General features: G+C 42.3%; 1 protein-coding gene and 1 long non-coding RNA gene across 3 annotated transcripts in view; both read left to right on the top strand.

Annotated features, from left to right (window-relative positions):
• LOC120568286 (NACHT, LRR and PYD domains-containing protein 3-like) overlaps window positions 1-19,654 on the top strand; it is a 73,288-nt gene that overhangs the window by 18,170 nt on the left and 35,464 nt on the right. Inside the window, exon 1 of one of the 2 annotated variants that reach the window (XM_039815696.1) lies at window positions 13,944-14,014. The exons of the other annotated variant lie outside the window; for it this stretch is intronic. The gene's annotated coding sequence lies outside the window, so the exon portion shown is untranslated. Of the gene's footprint in view, window positions 1-13,943; window positions 14,015-19,654 lie in introns of those variants that run through there. 2 annotated transcript variants of the gene reach the window in all.
• Window positions 16,041-18,670, top strand: LOC120568390. The gene is made up of 5 exons (XR_005640713.1): window positions 16,041-16,898; window positions 17,917-17,979; window positions 18,162-18,194; window positions 18,308-18,409; window positions 18,529-18,670. It is a non-coding gene; the product is annotated as an uncharacterized LOC120568390 (long non-coding RNA).

Genomic DNA, 19,654 nt, shown 5'->3' with positions numbered 1-19,654 from the left:
GTAGAGCCTCCTGCTCCTCATACTCACTAGAGTACAGAGAGGAGTAAAACTCTACAGCTCGCCTTCTGATCTGCCTCGGCTCCATGATCTCCTGCCCTGTGTCTGAGAGCAGTGTGTGGATTACCCGCCTCTGCCCATTCTTCCTCTCCAGGCCGAAGAAGAAGCTAGAGGGAGCATCCATCTCCGAGATGGTCTGGAATCGGGACCTGACCAGTGCACCCTGTACTTTAACGTCCAGCAGGTCTGCTAAAGCTAGCTTTTGATTTTGAGGACTTCAAAATGTCCTCGATCTCCTGTGGACTCACTTAACTTCTCTAGTTCCACTATATCACTCTCCAGGTCCTGCATAGATCTGGTGATGTCACGTGTGACGTTGAGGGTGTGCTGTTGACATAAAAGCTTAATTTCCGTCTTACCATGGTCCCACCACTGCCTAAGACTGCTAAAATCACCCTTTCTCTGTCTAAAAATATCCCAAAAATAAATAAGGACCTCTCTAAAATTTTTGTCAAAAGTTAAAACCGAGTTAAAATGCCAATAGGCACTTTTCGGTTTCACATCTCTTATAAAAACATGACATAAAACCAAAGAGTGATCAGTAAAAACAGCAGGAACAATATTACACACTTTAAAAATATTAAAATGTTGTTTAAAACAATAAATACGATCAAGTCTGGCTGAGGAGATCCTACTCTCTCTGAGGTGGGACCATGTGTACTGTCGGCAGTCTGCATGCATCCTTCTCCATACATCCACCAGGCCATAGGTGGAGACCAGCCGCCCCAGAGCATGCTGGGAAGCTGGATCGGCTCTGCATGGTTCACGATCTAAAGAGCATTTGCAGTACAGTTAAAATTCCCACCCAAGAATAAAAAATCCTCCGATGCACAATCATTTTAAAACCCCACCTACCTTTTCTAAAAGATCTTTCTCTCTGCACCGGTTGTTGGGGCATACAGGTTAATAAAAACAGCCGTAAAATGATCAAACTGAGCTCTGACTAAAAGCAGCCTCCCCTCCATAAAATGCGGACCTCCAGTGTCCCGGAGAGAAAGTTCTGGAAAAGAGGAAGCCCCACTCCTCCACTCAGAAAGGAGCCATGGCTCAGGATGGCTTCCCCTTCCCATTCTCTCCTCAATTCGGCCTCCGTTGCTGCTGTCACTGTGAGTTTCTTGTAAAAATAAAACATCAATGTGTTTCATTCTCATGGTTTCATAAATGCTGGCTCTTTTAATGACATTCCTAGCTCCATTTACGTTCAAACTCCCAACTTTAAAAACATCCATAATAAATGAAATGTTAAAAGCAACAACAATAAACAATAAATTAATCAACATTGGACGTACTTCATCATCTAGGCGTAGTTGTTTTTACTTTAAGCACAAGTTTTTTCAATCTAAAACCCTCTTGGACTGTGATTTCCAGAAACCTCCTTTCGGCTGTTGTGAAAACTAACGGAGGAGCAGAAAAAGAACCAAATCGGGGGAAAAAACTCTTCTACTTTTACACCCTTGCTGATTCTTTGTTTGTTTTAGGAAACATTTTATTTCCTCAACAGTATAAAACTTCCTCTGTTGACTGCTGCTATAATTAGGAACTTCACTTTCATCAGACACACCTTCATCACTCTCACTACCATCCGTACACACCTTCCTCACTCTCTCCTCACTCACTCGGCTCGCCTTAGCCTCACTGGAGGCACTGGTAGTCTTCCGTCTGCGTTTTACAGGTAGTTTGGATTTAACTACAGCCTCTACTCCCTCCATCACCACCTCCTCCTCCAGCACCTCCTCCTCTACCTGTTCACTCCACCTAACACTTTGCTCCCCCACCGTTTCATTTCCCTCCTCAGTCTGTACCTCCCCTGTCTCCCCAGACTGCCTGTCCCCTGACCTCACCTGTCTCCCCAGACTGTCCCCTGTGTGTACTCTCTCAGACTGCCTGTGTGTCCCAGCGCCCTGTCCCTGGGGCCCTGTCCGTTCCAGACACCCCTTCACCTGTTTGTTTTTTCTTTTTCTGTTTCTTTCTCCTCACCCACTAAACTACTCTCATCTCCACTCCCTCCTCCACAACATCCACACTAACACCCGGTGTATTTGTTTTTTACAGTACACCACCCGGTGCGTCCGGTCAGACCGGCATACGCGCGCTGTGTAGCAGCGGGCGGCCTCGGCCCCGGGCCGGCAGCGGCCCCGAACAGCCCCCCCCGGTGGGGGTCGCCGCGACAGCGGACGCTGGGCATCCGCCCCTCCCTCCCCGGTACCCGAGGCCGGCCCCGGCACCAGCTGCCCCTCCGGACCGGGGAGGATTCGGATCACCTGGTCCGGGCAGGCCCTCACCGTGTGGCCCACCTCTCCACAACCAAAACATTTCATCCCTGATGGCGTTGCAAAAATCACGTATTCATAATCATCTACTTTAACATGGAACCCGGAGGTTCAACTCCTCCGTCCCGATGGTTCAGTATCATATAGAGCTGTCACGGTGAGACACCCGTGCTTCAGCAGCGGAGATTTACATCCAGACAGGATCTTCTTAACGGGGAGACTATCTTCCCGTGTCTGGACAACTCTCTGCTGAGGAAGCCATCAGAGATGAACGGTGGGGCGTTGGACAGGACCACCTTGGTGGCGGTTGAGTGGCGGCAGCACCTGAACAAACATTTCACACAACGGTGATGCCGCCTCGATGACTTGTTCACTTCCCTTCCTTCCGCTCCCTTCCATTCCATTCCATTCTTCCTTCCTTCCTTCCTTTCCTTCCTTCCATCCTTCCATTCTTCATTTTCCATTTCTTCCTTCCTTCCTTCCTTCCTTCCTTCCTTCCTATTCCATTCCATTCTTGGTTCATTCTCAGTTCTTTCTCTATCCCCATTTTTCTGGTGGGGACAGGGAGGGGGGACAGTAGGGGGATGGGGGAGGGGATGGGATGGACAGAGGGGACAGTGGGGAGGGAGGGGATGGGGGAGAGGATGCGGACCGGACAGTCTGAGAGAGAGACACAGAGACAGAGAGAGACACAGAGACAGAGAGAGAGAGAGACACAGAGACAGAAAGAGAGAGAGACACAGAGACACAGAGACACAGAGAGAGAGACACAGAGACAGAGAGAGAGAGAGACAGAGACACAGAGAGAGAGAGACACAGAGAGAGAGAGAGAGAGAGAGAGACACAGATGGTGTGTCTCAAATCGCGCACATCTGTACTTATACTAACTATTTGAGTACACTCAAAATTTAACTCGTCGAATTGTGGTAAATGCAGTGCACTACAAGTACCCGGATGGTGCACTCATAACGGTGAAAAAGTTGAGTGTGGATCAATGGACACTTTCCACACTCAACGGTCGCCATCTTTGCTACGTAGCGGAAGGGGCGGAGCTAACAAAAGTTTGAAAAACTTTGGATAATGGCGGCCGAAGACGCGACAGCGACCGAACATTACAAATGTAAGTTTTAATCATTTTGCTATAATTGTAAACATATAATCCACCTGTTTATGTATATTAAGGTAATTTTGCACTCGGTGATGATTTTTGTACCGCGAATTATAACGTTTATATGTAACGTAATTTGACGTGCTATCAAGCTAGCTTTAGCTAACCTTAGCTAGCTATTTTACAGCGGCACAGTTAAACCAAAGAGTATGAAGTTACTTCTATACCCCTGATGTTCACAAAAAACGTGTTAAATTGAAATCCGACACCATTGTTAGCTTTATTAGACCTTGGGGTAGATGTTACATAAGGGCGTGACGAAATTCAAACTGTAAATACTCAAATTACGCCGTAAATGAGGTTAACTAGCCACACTATCGTCCTCACTGTAGAAGATTTAGCGTTAGATGTGTGATCTTGTAAATATGCATTACATATAAGCGGTAATGTTGCAGTACGTTAATGCATGTAATGTTATAACGTGTTAACAGTGCTGTTTCTGTCCTGATCTGACTTATATAATCGTTAGGGACAGACGAGGACACAAGGTCCCTCATTCAGTGGAGGACGGTGAACGCCACCAGCTTTACGGGCAAGCGCAATGCTGCCCTGAATGGATACGAGTAAGTAAATGTATATCATATCTTCCTATCGTTATATATTGTACTGTGGACCTATATTTTACATTGTTAGCCACATACAAATTGTATTTTCATTAGGGCGTACGTTGAAAGTCGAGGGCTTCAAGAAAAGGTTACCCCCATTTTAAAAAAAAAAAAAATGGGAGAACCTGAAACAAAAATACAAGGTCGGTTAACTGTCAGAATAATTGTGAGTTAATCAGCCCTAAGGGTGTAAGCATTTAATTTTAGTTTGTTTTGATCTTAAATTGGAGTGTTTTCTGTTGTCCGTAGGATCTCAAATGCCCCAGAACTGGGGTCAGCACGGAGGGGGGTGAGGCTACCGCTGCGTCCTGGAAGTGGTATTCACTGATGGATGAGGCAATTGGGGGCAGGCCGTCTGTAACGCCGCCTGTCCTCATTGCCTCATCCTCCCAGGACGTGGCGGTTGTGGAACCCCCTTGTGGTGACCCCAGAAAGGAACAGGGGCTTCCACGGCATCCCTCCAAAACGGAGGCGGAGTGGATGTCGTGGGGCCCTGAAAAGGAATTACAGGAGAGGGAGCTGATGCAGGAGCAGGAGATGAAGAGGATGGAGGAGAGGGCAAGAGAGAGAAAAGAAGCAAGAGATGAAAGAGAGGAGAGGTGGCACCGTGAGGCAGTGGAGAGAGAGGCACGTTTTGCAGAGATGAGAGAGAGGGATGAGAGAAGAGACAAAGAGATGAGGGAGAGGGAAGAAAGGAGAGACAGGGAGGTAGGCATGAGGGGAGGGGCGTCCTGTCTTTGCTGGAGAAGCTTGTAAATATACATTTTAATTAATAACTATGATGTCTATGTACTGTACTCGAACGTGTGATGGTTACCCTTTGAGATATATATATATATATATATATATATATATATATATATATATATATATATTATATATATATGTATATATGTATATGTATATATATATGTATGTATATATGTACATGTATATATATATGTATATGTATATATGTATATATATGTATATTTATATATGTATGTATATATGTATATATGTATATATATATATATGTATATTTATATATTTATATATATGTATGTATATATGTATATATGTGTATGTATATGTATATATGTATATGTATATATATGTGTATATATATATATGTATGTGTATATATATGTATGTGTATATATATATATATATATATATATATATATATATATATATATATATATATATATGTGTATATGTATGTAAAGATAATGGCACAGTGACTAGAAATAGATGTAGTAGTTCATGGCACTGCAGGGCGATACAGGATGTAGCAGGACACTGGAGGGCACTGCAGGGTGTAACAGGTCATGCATCAGGACCACGGCATCAGCTGCAATCATGATTTAGGTGCCCTCCTAATCCAAGGAAATATGCTGGGCTGAAAAAAAAATACATAATGGCTCTGGGGAGTAAACTCCCCAGAGCTAAGTTAGTAACAAGCATTTCTGGGATTGCTTAAATGTTTTGTGAACTGATTAGTGAACTGATTAGTGAACTGATTAGTGAACTGATTAACAAGAACAACATAAGATTTCACAAAAGAACAAGAACGGCATAAGATTTCACAAAAGAACAAGAACAGCAGAACATTTCACAAAAGAACAGCAGAACAACAATATATTTATAACATTTAAATTGCATAATCGTGGTCCGGTACAACACACGTTATTGCCATCCTGTGCCTGTCCTCTGCGCCACAGATAGCACCTTGAGGGGCTGGTTGTTGATAGTCCCCTGCTTCTCCCTCCACATCATCTTCTGCCTCCAACAGGTCCCCATTGCTCAGGCAGATGTTGTGCAGGACTGTGCAGCAGGCAATGACCTCCGGGACATAGAGGACATCCACCTCCAGCGCCTTCAAAAATATGGACCTCCATCTGGTCTTCAGGATGCCAAAGGCTCTCTCCACAACACACCTCGCTCTAGACAGGTGCCCATTGAAGCGGACCTGGAGTTGGTTTTGTAGAGGCTGCCTGTAGGGAGTCATGAGGGCGATGGGTTGCCTGAGGCAGGGGTAGCCACCATCCCCAATGATGCAGAAACCAGGTGGAGGGTACCTTTGCTGGTAGTACAGGGGGCTGTGTTTTAAAACCCTCGCATCATGAGCCGATCCGGGGAAGCCAATGAACACATCAATGAACTTTGCTGTATGGTCACACAAAGCCTGAAATTGAACAGAATAAAAAAGCTTCCTGTTCAGGTAACAGGCTGCGTCTTCGATGGGGGGCGTTACACGGACGTGGCAGCCATCAATGCTGCCGACAACCCTGTTGAAGGCCGCTGACCCGGCCAATCGTGCAAAACCTGCACCAACATGAGGCAAGTCCTCCTCTGATGGAAGCCGAACGACCTGGGGGAGGAGAGAGAGGACTTTCCTGCTGGTCTTGTGGACAGCACGGTGCACAGTGGCCCGGGGCATAGCAAAGGCTCTGGCTACAACACGGTAAGAGGTACCGCTGGCGAGCCAAAAGAGGAAGACGAGGGCCTCGATGACGGGTCCCCAGCCGTGGTCGCACCCCGTGCCGAGGATGGCCATCAGACCGTTAAAGGATCCCCTGGAGAGTCTGAAGTCCACCCTCATGTCGCTTTCCCCATCAAAGTACAGTGCCAGCAACGGCACCGTATTATTCACCTGGCAGTACTGCCTGGGGTTGGGAGCCTGTAGAACAATTAACACAATTAAAATTAAATTAACACAATTAAAATAAAATTGTATTTCATGTGGTGTGTTATCTTTAGCGTTGTACTTTGCATGACTGTAGCTAGAATCTATTTAAATTATTGGGTTTCCTATGCCTTTATTGTCACTGTAATTGGCTAGCTAATAGATGAATCATTAAAATTAAACATTCTTATATAAACATAATGACTATCTATATTAACGTTAGCTAATATCAATTGGACACAATTTTATTCCTCCACTTATGGTCATTTTGGGGTATTTAAAAAAAAATGAATTAAGAGCAAAGTATGAATATCAACATACCTGTATGTTTTCCGCTAAAAGGAGTTGGATGACACGACGACGGCGTCGTCGCAATCCTCTCATTCTCGCGAAAAACAGAGGGCAAATACAAGCAACAATAAAAACAATCACATTCATTTTGAAGAACAAAGCAGAAATGTAATTTTCGCGGGCGACAATAGGTGGCGGGAATGCTCTGCCCTGGGTACAATTCACATTTTCACAGAAGAAGAAGGAGGAGGACTGAGATGTTATGATCGTCACTTCCGGTAAGTACATGAGGCAGTGCGCGGTTTGAGACAACACTCCCCCGTCAAATTTTACGCACTATGCAAGTAAGTACACAGTGTACGAAGTGCACTTCCCTTAGTGCACTAAGGGAAGTGCGCGATTTGAGACACACTAAGAGAGAGAGAGAGAGAGAGACACAGAGACAGAGAGAGAGAGAGAGAGACACAGAGACAGAGAGAGAGAGACACAGAGACAGAGAGAGACACAGAGACAGAGAGAGAGAGACACAGAGAGAGAGAGACACAGAGAGAGAGAGAGAGAATCTGGAATCATGGTCTCATCACACCAATCTACACATCTGGAGATACATCTGACCCAAATAATTACCGAGGCATCTGTGTGAACAGTAATCTGGGGAAGCTCTTTTGTAGCATCATCAACTCCAGACTCATAAACTTCCTTACCAAACACAATGTCTTGAGTAAAAGTCAAATTGGATTTGTACCAAAACACCGAACTTCCGATCATATTTACACCCTACACACCCTGATAGACAAACATGTTCACCAAAACAACAACAAAATCTATGCATGTTTCATAGATTTCAAAAAGGCTTTCGACTCAATTTGGCACAGTGGACTATTCTACAAAGTTATTGAATCTGGTGTAGGGGGTAAAACATATGACATCATTAAATCAATGTACACTAACAATAAGTGCAGTATTAAAATTGGCAACAAAAGAACAACATTCTTCTATCAGAAGCGTGGAGTGAGACAGGGCTGCTGTCTGAGTCCCACTCTATTCAACATCTATATAAACCAGCTGGCCACCATCCTAGAGACATCAGCAGCTCCTGGCCTCACTCTACACCACTCTGAGATCAAGTTCCTGCTCTATGCAGATGACCTGGTCCTGTTGTCCCCTACAGAACAGGGCTTACAGCAGGACCTGGACCTGCTGGAGCAGTACTGCCAGACCTGGGGCCTGGCAGTAAACACTCAAAAGACAAAGATAATGACCTTTCAGAAAAGATCCAGATCTCAAGGAAACACATGCAGCTTCACAATAGGAACACATAAATTAGACCACTGTACACATTACAATTATTTAGGACTCAAAATAAGTTCCACTGGAAGTTTTAACCCAGCGATAATGGAGCTGAGAGAGAAAGCACGCAGGGCATTTTATGCAATAAAAAGTCAAATCTACATTAAAATCCCAATTAGAATCTGGCTCAAACTATTTGAATCTGTAATAGAACCAATTCTCCTCTACGGTAGTGAGGTGTGGGGTCCTATTTCCTACCAGAATCAGGCCCATTTGGACAAAAACCCAGTTGAAACCCTGCATCTAGAGTTCTGTAAAAGCATCCTACAGGTGCACAGAAAAACCACCAACAACGCCTGCAGAGCTGAATTAGGCCAACTCCCTTTATTCATCAAAATCCAAAAACGTGCAATCAAATATTGGCTACATCTAAAAAACAGTGACCCCCACTCCTACCAGCTGAAAGCCCTGCAACACCAAGAGCTGAGCAAAGAGAAGAGTCCCCTCACTCAGCTGGTCCTGATGCTCAGGTCACCTCCTGACCCAGTTCTGCCTCAGGACCAGTCTGGGAACCAACCAATCAGAGTTAACCAAATTATAACACAACAGAAACTAAACTATATCACCAACTGGAACACACAAACAAAAGCACAAAGCAAAATGCAGTGCTACCTGTCCCTAAAGAGAGAGTACAGTGTGGCAGACTACCTGACCACAGTGACCGATACCAAACTGAGATCTACACTGACCAAGTACAGACTCAGTGAGCACAGCCTGGCCATCGAGACAGGCCGCTACAAACAATCATGGCTGCCCAAAGAGGAGCGCTTCTGCCAGCTGTGTAAGAGAGACGAAGTCGAGACCGAACTGCACTTCCTGACAGAATGCACAGAGCTGCAGCCAATCAGAACTCAATATTTCCCCAAATTCAAACACAAACATCCGACATTTGACCAAATAACCAACATCAATAAAATGCCGATCTTGCTGGGAGAACAGCCAGAGAGCTGCAGTCTAGCAGCAGAATATGTCTTTACCTGCCACACTTTGAGGAACAGTGAGTGACACCCCATACACACAGATACACACAGATATGCACACACACAAAGACACACACACACACAAAGACACAGACACAGACACACACACACACACACACACACACACACACACATGTAATATTATTGTGTTCATGTTGTTGCTGATATCATCAGTGTTGTTCATATTGTTCCATTGTGTTGACATGATGAATGTTAACTTAATGTTTACTGTCTGCATCCTACTGGACTACTGGATGTTAATGTGTAACATGTTTCCCTGTTTATGTGCTTTAGCAATACTGTATGTCAATATGGTCATGCTAATAAAGCCTCTTTGAATTTGAATTTGAATTTGAGAGAGAGAGAGAGAGACACACAGAGACAGAGAGAGAGAGAGAGACACAGAGAGAGAGAGAGAGAGAGAGAGAGAGAGAGAGAGAGAGAGAGAGAGAGAGAGAGAGAGAGAGAGAGAGAGAGAGAGAGAGAGAGAAAAAAAAAAAAAAAAAAAAAAAAAAAAAAAAAAAAAAAAAAAAAAAAAAAAAAAAAAAAAAAAAAAAAAAAAAAAAAAAAAAAAAAAAAAAAAAAAAAAAAAAAAAAAAAAAAAAAAAAAAAAAAAAAAAGAGAGAGAGACAGAGAGAGAGAGAGAGAGAGAGAGAGAAAGTCAGTCTGATTACCTCCGCTGTCTGAACACTCCTGTTTTCTGAACGACAGTTTAAACATCGACGTATTTCATCCTCTGCTGTCTTAGTGTGTAATCCCCTGGGTCTTCTTGCTGACAACAACTGTTTTCGTCTAGTCTGAGGTGATTTTCGACCATTTTCGATGCACTTCTTTTGACATTCTGAACTACCGCGGAAATGTCAGAGCGCATCACGTGACCATTCTAAGCGAATCACGTTGTCAGAAATTGGCATCAGCCAATGAGATTGCGCTTTTAGAATCAAATCCCCCTTTTACTTTCACGATTGGTTGCTGATGAAAAGGAAATTACCATATTTGGATCCGACAGCATTGTAGAGGAGAGAGAGAGCTTTCCCACGGTATATGAGATGACAGGGTGCAGACAGCGATCGCGGAGCAGCGCGATGATTAAGACTGTCACTACCCAAAGTGAGAATAGTGCAAATGTGAGTTGTGCATGGTCAGATTTAAACTGTTTACGGCATAACGTGTCTTACTGAAATTTGTGAAATCTGTAAAATAATAAACTTTTCTCTTTACATACAATAACAGAAGATGGGAATCATTTCTAAAAACGTTTTAGCAATCTATGATTGTTTGGTTGCTAACGTTAGCTCAAAACGCCATTCAAGTGACATAAAGTGTAACAGCCTGTGTCTGATTGCTAATTTGTAGCTAGCAGTCATTTCAAAAACGTTTTAGCTCTCTATTATTGTTAGATTGCTAACGTTGGCTCAAAACGCCATTCAAGTGACAGCCGATGTTGTGTTTGATTGCTAACTTGTAGCTAGCAGTCATTTCAAAAACGTTTTAGCTATTTATGATTGTTTGACTGCTAACGTTAGCTAAAAACGCCATTAGAATCTAGCTAGTAGGCTAGCTACTTGATTGCTAACGTTAGCTCAAAACGCCGTTAGCATCTTGTAGGCTACTTGTCGCAAAGTGACGCATGCGCAACTCAAATCTGCACTCGTCGCAAAGTGACGCATGCGCAACTCAAATCTGCACTCTACTCACTTTGGGTAGTGACAAAGACCGTGCGAAGTACACACCGTTGTCATGAAAAACAGAGCGTTGCTATGGACGCAGTTCTGTTCACTCAGGCAATAGAATCGCTACACACAGCCTACGACGTAGCTACGGCGGCAGTTCGACGCGAGGCGTTTGTGCAAAACTGCGGAAAAAGTGCAGAGAAAGTGTGGGTGTTGAACCCTCTCACTGGGAAAAGTGTGGGTGTTAAAACACCCACATCCCCCACGGCTGCGACGCCCCTGGTTCTGGTCCATTTTAATAAATTCCTCAGACACCCTCAGTGTCTGCAGTTTGTATCTTTTGTCCTCCTGTAAATCAGACAGCAGCTTCAGACCAGATTCTCCTGGATCACTGTGGTCCAGCGTCAGTTCTCTGAGGTGTGAAGGGTTCGACTCCAGAGCCGAGGCCAGAGCCTTACAGCAGCTATCTGTGCAGAATGACAACCTGAGAGAGGAACACATTGGTTTAATACCACATTAATACTTTTTTTATTTTTTTTATTTAACCTTTATTTTATTCAGGGGAGGTTCACTGAGAGGAAGCCTCTCTTTTTGCAGGAACGCCCTGATCACATTCACACAGTTCCACATTCATACCTGGAAGCTGCCCAGTAGGACCACAGTCTGATCTGCTGGCCACTGAGCAGCTCCACAGCTCCACAATACAAACACTGGCAGGTGTTTAAATCAATACCTAGTCTTTATTATCTCTCCTCTGGTGGATTCATAAGTCAGAAATCTGTGTGTAACAGGCAAAGTAATTCTGTCATCAGCAGCAGCTTTTTCCTCATCAGGTCGAAGGCTAAAATAAAATCTTTTTCTCTCTTTTGGAGATCTGGAGACCGTGGAGATGATTTATTACATGAGGTCTTGACTGCTGTACACATCCCCCACGGGTGCGACGCCCCTGGTGGGGAGCGTGTTTGTGCGTATGTGTGTGTATGTGTGTGTGAGAGTTGTCAGAGTGTGTGTGTGTTTTGTGTGTGTGCTGTTTGTTTGTCATGTATCTTTAAAACAAAATGCACAAAATGTCCTGACCACCACTCCCGCTGAGCTCGTGTCCCGGGCTATAGCTATCACTGAGGCCACTGAGTCCCGTCCTCTGTAATCTTTCTGGGACTTTTGTGGGGTTTAATGACATAAAGACGATTGTATTCTAGAGTTCCATAAATAGTTTTGTATGAGCACATGAAACTAAACTTTAGATTTGTTTTCATGTGCGCCGACAATGCACGCTTTTAAACCCATTTCACGCTGTTATGAAGAGGGTCAGTTTAAATCTTTTTCAGTCGTGTGTGTGTGTGTTTGTGTGGGTGTGTTACCTGTGTGTGTGTGTTTGTGTGTGCGTCTGTGGGGAGCGTGTTTGTGAGTGTGTGTGTGTATGAGAGTTGTGAGTGTGTGTGGAGTGTGTGTGTGTGTGTGTTTTGTGTGTGTGTGCTGTTTGTGTGTGTGTGTGTGTTTTGTGTGTGTGTGTGACTGTGTGCGTCTGGAGGGAGCATGTGTGTGTGTGTGTGTGTGTGTGTGTGTGTTTCCATATTTTTCATACCTCTAGCACCTTTAGAAAGGGTGGTCCCCACAAGTTATTATTTTAAAGTTGGTCCTCATCCAACATGTAAACCAGTAAGTGTTTGTGTGTGTATGTGTGTGTGTGTGTGTTTTGTGTGTGTGTGTGACTGTGTGCGTCTGGAGGGAGCATGTGTGTGTGTGTGTGTGTGTGTGTGTGTGTTTCATATTTTTCATACCTCTAGCACCTTTAGAAAGGGTGGTCCCCACAAGTTATTATTTTAAAGTTGGTCCTCATCCAACATGTAAACCAGTAAGTGTTTGTGTGTGTATGTGTGTGTGTGTGTGTTTTGTGTGTGTGTGTGACTGTGTGCGTCTGGAGGGAGCATGTGTGTGTGTGTGTGTGTGTGTGTGTGTGTGTTTCATATTTTTCATACCTCTAGCACCTTTAGAAAGGGTGGTCCCCACAAGTTATTATTTTAAAGTTGGTCCTCATCCAACATGTAAACCAGTAAGTGTTTGTGTGTGTGTGTGTGTGTGTGTGTGTTACCTGTGTGTGTGTGTGTGTGTGTGTGTGTGTGTGTGTGTGTGTGTGTGTGTTTTGTGTCTGTGTGTGTGGTGTCTGTCTGTGTTTGTGTGTGTGTGTGTGTGTGTGTGTGTGTGTGTGTGTGTGTGTATATATAAATGGTGTGTGTGTGTGTGTGTGTGTGGGGAGCGTGTTTGTGATTGTGTGTGTGTGTGTGTGTGTATGTGTGTGTGAATGTGTGTATGTGTGTGTGCTACCTGTGAGAGTGTTTTTGTGTGTGTATAATATATTTTTACTCATTATTTTTACTGTAAAAATAAAGTAAGTTAAGGACTAAGACACAATTTCCCCGGGACTCACTTCCATGACGACCTACATTAAAGTCTATCAACCTCACTGATAGAAAGACAGATGTTACCCTAACCAAAGCCCCACATGGTTTATTACACAGGGGGAAGCCATCATTAAACACTGTTTGGGAAAGGTCATGTGATTGGATTATCCATCTGTCAGTCACTTTTTAACACATTTCCACATTTCCTAGTTCCTCTTAATGTGCTATTATCATTATGTAGCAATGTATTGCCCATTTGAAAATAAGAAACCAACCAACCCCTGTGACGTTCTACATTACATAATAGGTGAAACTATGAACAAACAACTATAAACAAACATAACATGGCTCCTATGAATTATATATATTTGACACGCACTGCAACACTTTTCATTTGTGACAGTGTTTTATTTTGTAAAGAAAAGAGAGGCAGGTTTGTCCACACTGGTGGGATAGTGTGTAGATGTTAACATGAAGCAGAATCACTTCTGCTTTCTCACGAAGACAGGCTGGGCGACAGTTGATCTTAAAACAGGAAGCAACTCACAAGGTTTGACTTTGTTTTCTGCTCCTTTTACATGAATTGTAAAGTTAATATTAACTAATCTGCTCTTATTTTCTTCTCTTTAGTAACTGGGCTCACAAGAGAACTGGGTAGAAAGAGGCTTTATGATATAAAATCACTTTTATTTCAGCTCCTTCTAACATTTCCTGTGCTATGTTTATTCTTTACTTCTACAGTGAGAGAAGCTGGATGAAGGAATGTAAAACAGGAAACAGCTTTAGTCGGGCTGTATTAATTTATGTGCATATGTGTTCCAGGGTTTTAGACAAAGCTAGCACACATTAAAATTCAAAGTGTTTACAAAATAATTTAATGTCAATATCAACATAACATAAATTATCTGAGACAGGTTGCTGAAGATCATTGAGAAGCCTCGTTCATTAAAGACCTCATATTATGCTCATTTTAAGGTTCATAATTGTATTTAGAGGTTGTACCAGAATAGGTTTAATAGGTTTTAATTTTCAAAAAACACCAATATTTTTGTTGTACTGCATATTGCTGCAGCTCCCCTTTTCACCCTGTGTGTTGAGCTCTCTGTTTTAGCTACAGAGTGAGGCATCTCACTTCTATTCTATCTTTGTTGGGAGTCGCACATGCTCAGTACCTAGGTAAGGACTACTAGCCAGTCAAGAGCAGTGTATGAGGGCGTGCCCTTACAGTACCTACGTGTGTTACAAAGTGACCACGTTTGTCTCTGAAGTAAAGGCTGGACTACAATAGAGCTGTTTGGAGCCGTTGGTGAACAGTGTTTTCTCTTGGAGATGGTCCCTTTGGGGGGGACCTTTTCACTTTGTAAACCTATAACTTGCACAAAGGACAGGTTCACAGTTTCATACATACATACAAGTTAGAATATAGGTAACTTAGGACTGAAACATGTCCCTCAAACTCCTTTTGCTTTTTCACTTAAACAAAGACGCCAGTTCAAGAAAATGCAGTAAATTATATTACTTCGTAGTAAATTCATACGTTTGAACTTTCATTATTAACGTTTAAAATGGTAGTTTGAATTGTTTGTCAGCGATTTTAATATAACATAAAATAATTGTTGCTATATTAACAGTATTATGGAATGCATGCTAACCAACTTCTTATTTGCTAGATGATATATATAGAGGTTTATTTTGAAGATCCTCTGATTTCAGGGTTACCACATTACATGATAAAGTTAAAGGCAAAACATCAGTAGGCAGCAGAAGTGGAATATTATTAATAACTATAAATTCCGGAAGAAATTTTGACAGTGTGCCTACTACTTGGTGCACATCCGAATAACAGTAGCTAAGTATTAATAGCAGTAGCTATGTTGACATATATAGGTCACACTGTCACTGAGAGACAGAGAGAGAGAATACAATTGATTAACAATAGCAATAGGGAATGGATGGATGGGCTTACAAGACACCAGAAATGCATACAGGTGAGTACAGCGCAGTACCACTTACCTTTTTTTTTGACTACTTCACTACTACTTCCATACTTTGAGTCTGGTGGGTTTAGGATGCTTAAAGTACTGTTTAATTACATGGGGTCTGGTGGGTTTACGATGCTAAAATGATTGTTTATTTACATGGAGTCTGGTGGATTATAGCGACGCGAGCCTTACCAATACAATATATATAAATTATAATACCCCAGTTTTGCTTAAATTTTAAATACATAAAGTGTTGTTTTAATGGGGAAGTGTTAAGTGTCTTAACCCTTTAGAGATATAACTTTTTAAAACCTATTTAAGACCTGTTTACCAGAAACAGCTATTAAGTAGCTAGCGCTAAACACACCAGACTCCATTCAAAAAATAGTACTTTTAGCGTGAATAGAGACAACATATATTCACATGTAAATTGGTAACCTATGCGTTTATTTCAACCAACACTAGAGTTGTGATGGTTGGAAAAGTGTAGAGAAGACCAAAAATGGCTTTTGATAGTTTTATTTTGTTTCTGTCAACTTTTAATGTAGTGTGTTTACGATGCTTAAATGACAGTTTATTTACATGGAGTCTGGTGGGTTTAGCGACGTGAGCCTGTTTTAACAGTGAATTGTTAAGTGTCTTAACCCTTCAGAAGGTGTTTCTCAATGTCAAGGAAGGATCCTTCGAAGCCAGAATTTGGAGGATACTACGTCATCGCCGTCCGTCGAAGGACCGTTCCAATGTCGAGGATCCTCCGATTTCTACCAAGGACTGACCCCACTAACACAGAACGTTTAGGGAACGTTGGGGAACGTTAGTTTTTGGTTCTCTAAAGGTTAGTTCGAACCAAACCAAAAACTAACGTTTAGGGAACGTTCCCTCATGGTTATAACGTTCCCTAAACGTTAGGGGAACCAACCAACGGGAACGTTTGGTAGTTTTTGGTTGTTTTTGGTTGTTCAGAGTGCGGTTTTGAAATGTTTATTTAAACCAGCTCCATTTACGTTTTTGAAGTAGCATATAAAAGGTTTGCAGTCACTTGATTTAGATTCACTCAAAAATGATTGGTCTTATAAAATCTAAGTAAGATAAACAACATAGCAAGATAATAAATTTACTTTTAGGCTGAAATCAATTTTGCTAAAAACTGTACTTTTGTGCTTGATTTCGTTGTTTTAACTGTATTAGGTGAAAATACTTAAAACAAGAATCTATCGATTTTCACAACTAAGACAATTCACTTCTTCCATTTCACTTCTAACAAGTGGCTCAATCAGTTCAGTGTTTAAATCCAACCGTTACACCCCCCCGCCAGTAGGGGAAGACCGTGCCTCTGCTCTCAGGTGACCGATTCAAGTCCTGTCCTCCGGACTTCCGTTTGCGTTTGATACGCTACACCAACGGACAAAGAAAGAAGATTTTATTTGCTTCGCCAAACGATCTCACGAAAAAGTAAGTGAAATACGTTACAGTTTCATGATGTTATGGTTGTAGTGCAACGGTTTGGGGTCTAACCGTAAGCCCTTTCCCTCGTAGTGCTTTGTTATATTCCGGTTTTAATCAGGTTGACCAAAAAAGGTTCAACAACTCACTTCAGCATTTGTTTTTCCCCTCGTCGCCATCTTGCCAGTCAAGCAGCGACTTGTTCAAAATTTTTTATTTTTGGTAAACTCTTTGTGCACAAACAATGTTCTCAATGCTCGAGTTCATGTGTAAATCCCCTGGTGAGACTTTGTGCAAAGTTTCATGTTGTGTCGAGCCTTCTTAGTGTTTTACATATAGTGATTTTGATGCGATAAAAGTAGCCTCTAGTTCTTCCATTCAAAAGGCCGTTTGACCAGAAAACGACAATACGATCAATCTTAAAAGTGGCGTTTCCGTCCTAATTATGCTTTTAAACGAAGTTTGACTCTGGTACATTCACAAAAAGATCCTAGGTTGCATTGTGGGCGAGTTACGCTTTAAATGGATTGCATATATATTGCGCTTTGTTTGCTGCTGTGCTGCTGTGTATGCTTTGCCGCATTGTATGTTTTGTGTCATCGTGTTAACCTGCTTGCGTTGTTGTTGTTACAAATAAGACATACCAGTTCTTTCAATTCGTTTTAGTGTACAGTACATACTTGATAGCCAATACAATCAGTCATTTTAGGCAAGTCACTCGGCGGCCACCTTGCAACGTACTTTGGGCAGTTATCGGCAAGCTATTTTCCTATTTAAGTGAATGGGGAAGCATACAGGAATAGAGGGAATATGTTTAGGCTACACAGCTGCCATACTGGCTTTACAAACTAACCCCATGCATTTCTATGGATGCTGTGTCTCCCCATTAGAAAGTCTCTGGGCTACAATGCAAAAGTCCTGAGAAATACCGTCACATACAATGTTTATGTTGTAATGTTTGTTTACACTGTATACATTCAAATATTATTTTTGCAATCAGTACAAATTGTATGGTCTTTTATTTCAGATGACTCCAGTCCACAAGCAAGAAAGCATTCCAGGACGGAGCGTGTGTCTAGAAGCCCTGTCTGTAAGTTAACATTTATACATAATAATAAATAATAATAATAATAATAATAATAATAATAATAATAATAAATACATGCATTTAAGAAACCAGAGTCCTATTCCTACCATGGAACTACTGACCCTCAGCCTGGTGCTTATCATGTGACTGTTCTGATGGGTTTGTCTTTTCCTGCCTTTTTTCAGGTCCGTAGACATCACTGCCACCACCACCTGCATGTAATTGTTTTTTTTTTGCAATTGTCTAATGTAACATTGTAGTTATGCAATGGCATTTGCAAGAAAGCTACCATAAATGAACTGACCAATATTCATATCTACGTTCTTTTTAGATGAGTCAACACCACACAGGAAACCAGGCGGTGGCCCAGAGCTGGATGGGTGTATTCTAACGCGAGCTCGGCCTGCCACTTCATCTTGGGACCCAGTTGAAGGTACAGTGGCTTTTGCATAACTTAAATTATAACAGAACTGACTTCTCTTACAAAATGAGATTGTACAAGCTCTCCACTTTGTTCCACGTGTATAATTTGTCTTTCTATATGTTTTAGAGCAACTTTTCCTGACAAGCCCGGAGGTTCGACCGGAGGTACTGCCATGCGTCGCATGCTACGGCGAGTCGCAACCAATGATGTTCTAAAACTGTATATCCTGCGGGGCAGAAAGAGAAAGAAGGCCTTCCAGGACCTGACTATCTTCTTTGTATATTGTTAATTAAAGTTTTAAATCCAATCAAGTTTGCCTGTTCATTCATTCCTGCTAATATATAATAATTAATTCCTGCTCATGCAGACGGTTTAAAGTAATAATAAAATTAGTATCATTGTTATTAAAGTTTGTTAAAGGTTAGGGGAATGTAAAAAAGAACGTTAGGGGAACGTTCCCTGAAGGTTGCAACGTTAGGGGAACGTTAGGGGAACGTTCCATAAAGGTTACAACGTTAGGGGAAGGTTCTCTAAAGGTTGCAACCTTCAGGGAACGTTAGGGGAACGTTCCCTGAAGGTTGCAACGTTAGGGGAACGTTCCATAAAGGTTACAACGTTAGGGGAAGGTTCTCTAAAGGTTGCAACGTTAGGGGAACGTTCTCTAAGGGTTGCAACGTTCTGGGAACGTTCTGACAACGTTCGGAGAACGTTCGATGTAACCAAAAATGAACGTTCCCAGAACGTTCAACCAACTTTCCATAATAACCAAAACACAACCAAACCTAACCTTCAGGGAACGTTCGCGCAACCAAAAACGAACGTTCCCAGAACGTTCTGGGAACCAAAAATTGTTAGCTGGGGAGTCCTTCGTTCGGAGAATTTCCCATAGACGGCAAAGGATGCATATGTGTATCCTTCGCGCTCCCATATCACCCACAATCCTTTGCGCGCGGCTTTGCCGGTGTCACTACCCAAAATGAGTAGAGTGCAGCTTTGAGTTGCGCATGCGTCACTTTGCGACAAGTAGCCTACAAGATGCTAACGGCGGTTTGAGCTAACGTTTGCAATCAAGTAGCCTACTAGATGCTAACGGCGTTTTTAGCTAACGTTAGCAATCAAGTAGCTAGCCTACTAGATGCTAATGGCGTTTTTAACTGCGTTAACCAGTCAAACAATCATAAATAGCTAAACGTTTTTGAAATGACTGCTAGCTACAAGTTAGCAATCAAACACAACATCGGCTGTCACTTGAAT

The sequence above is a fragment of the Perca fluviatilis genome, chromosome 1 (genome assembly GCF_010015445.1).
Source record: "Perca fluviatilis chromosome 1, GENO_Pfluv_1.0, whole genome shotgun sequence".
NCBI classification, from domain to species: Eukaryota; Metazoa; Chordata; class Actinopteri; order Perciformes; family Percidae; genus Perca; species Perca fluviatilis.
This window is presented reverse-complemented; position numbering and strand designations above follow the sequence as displayed.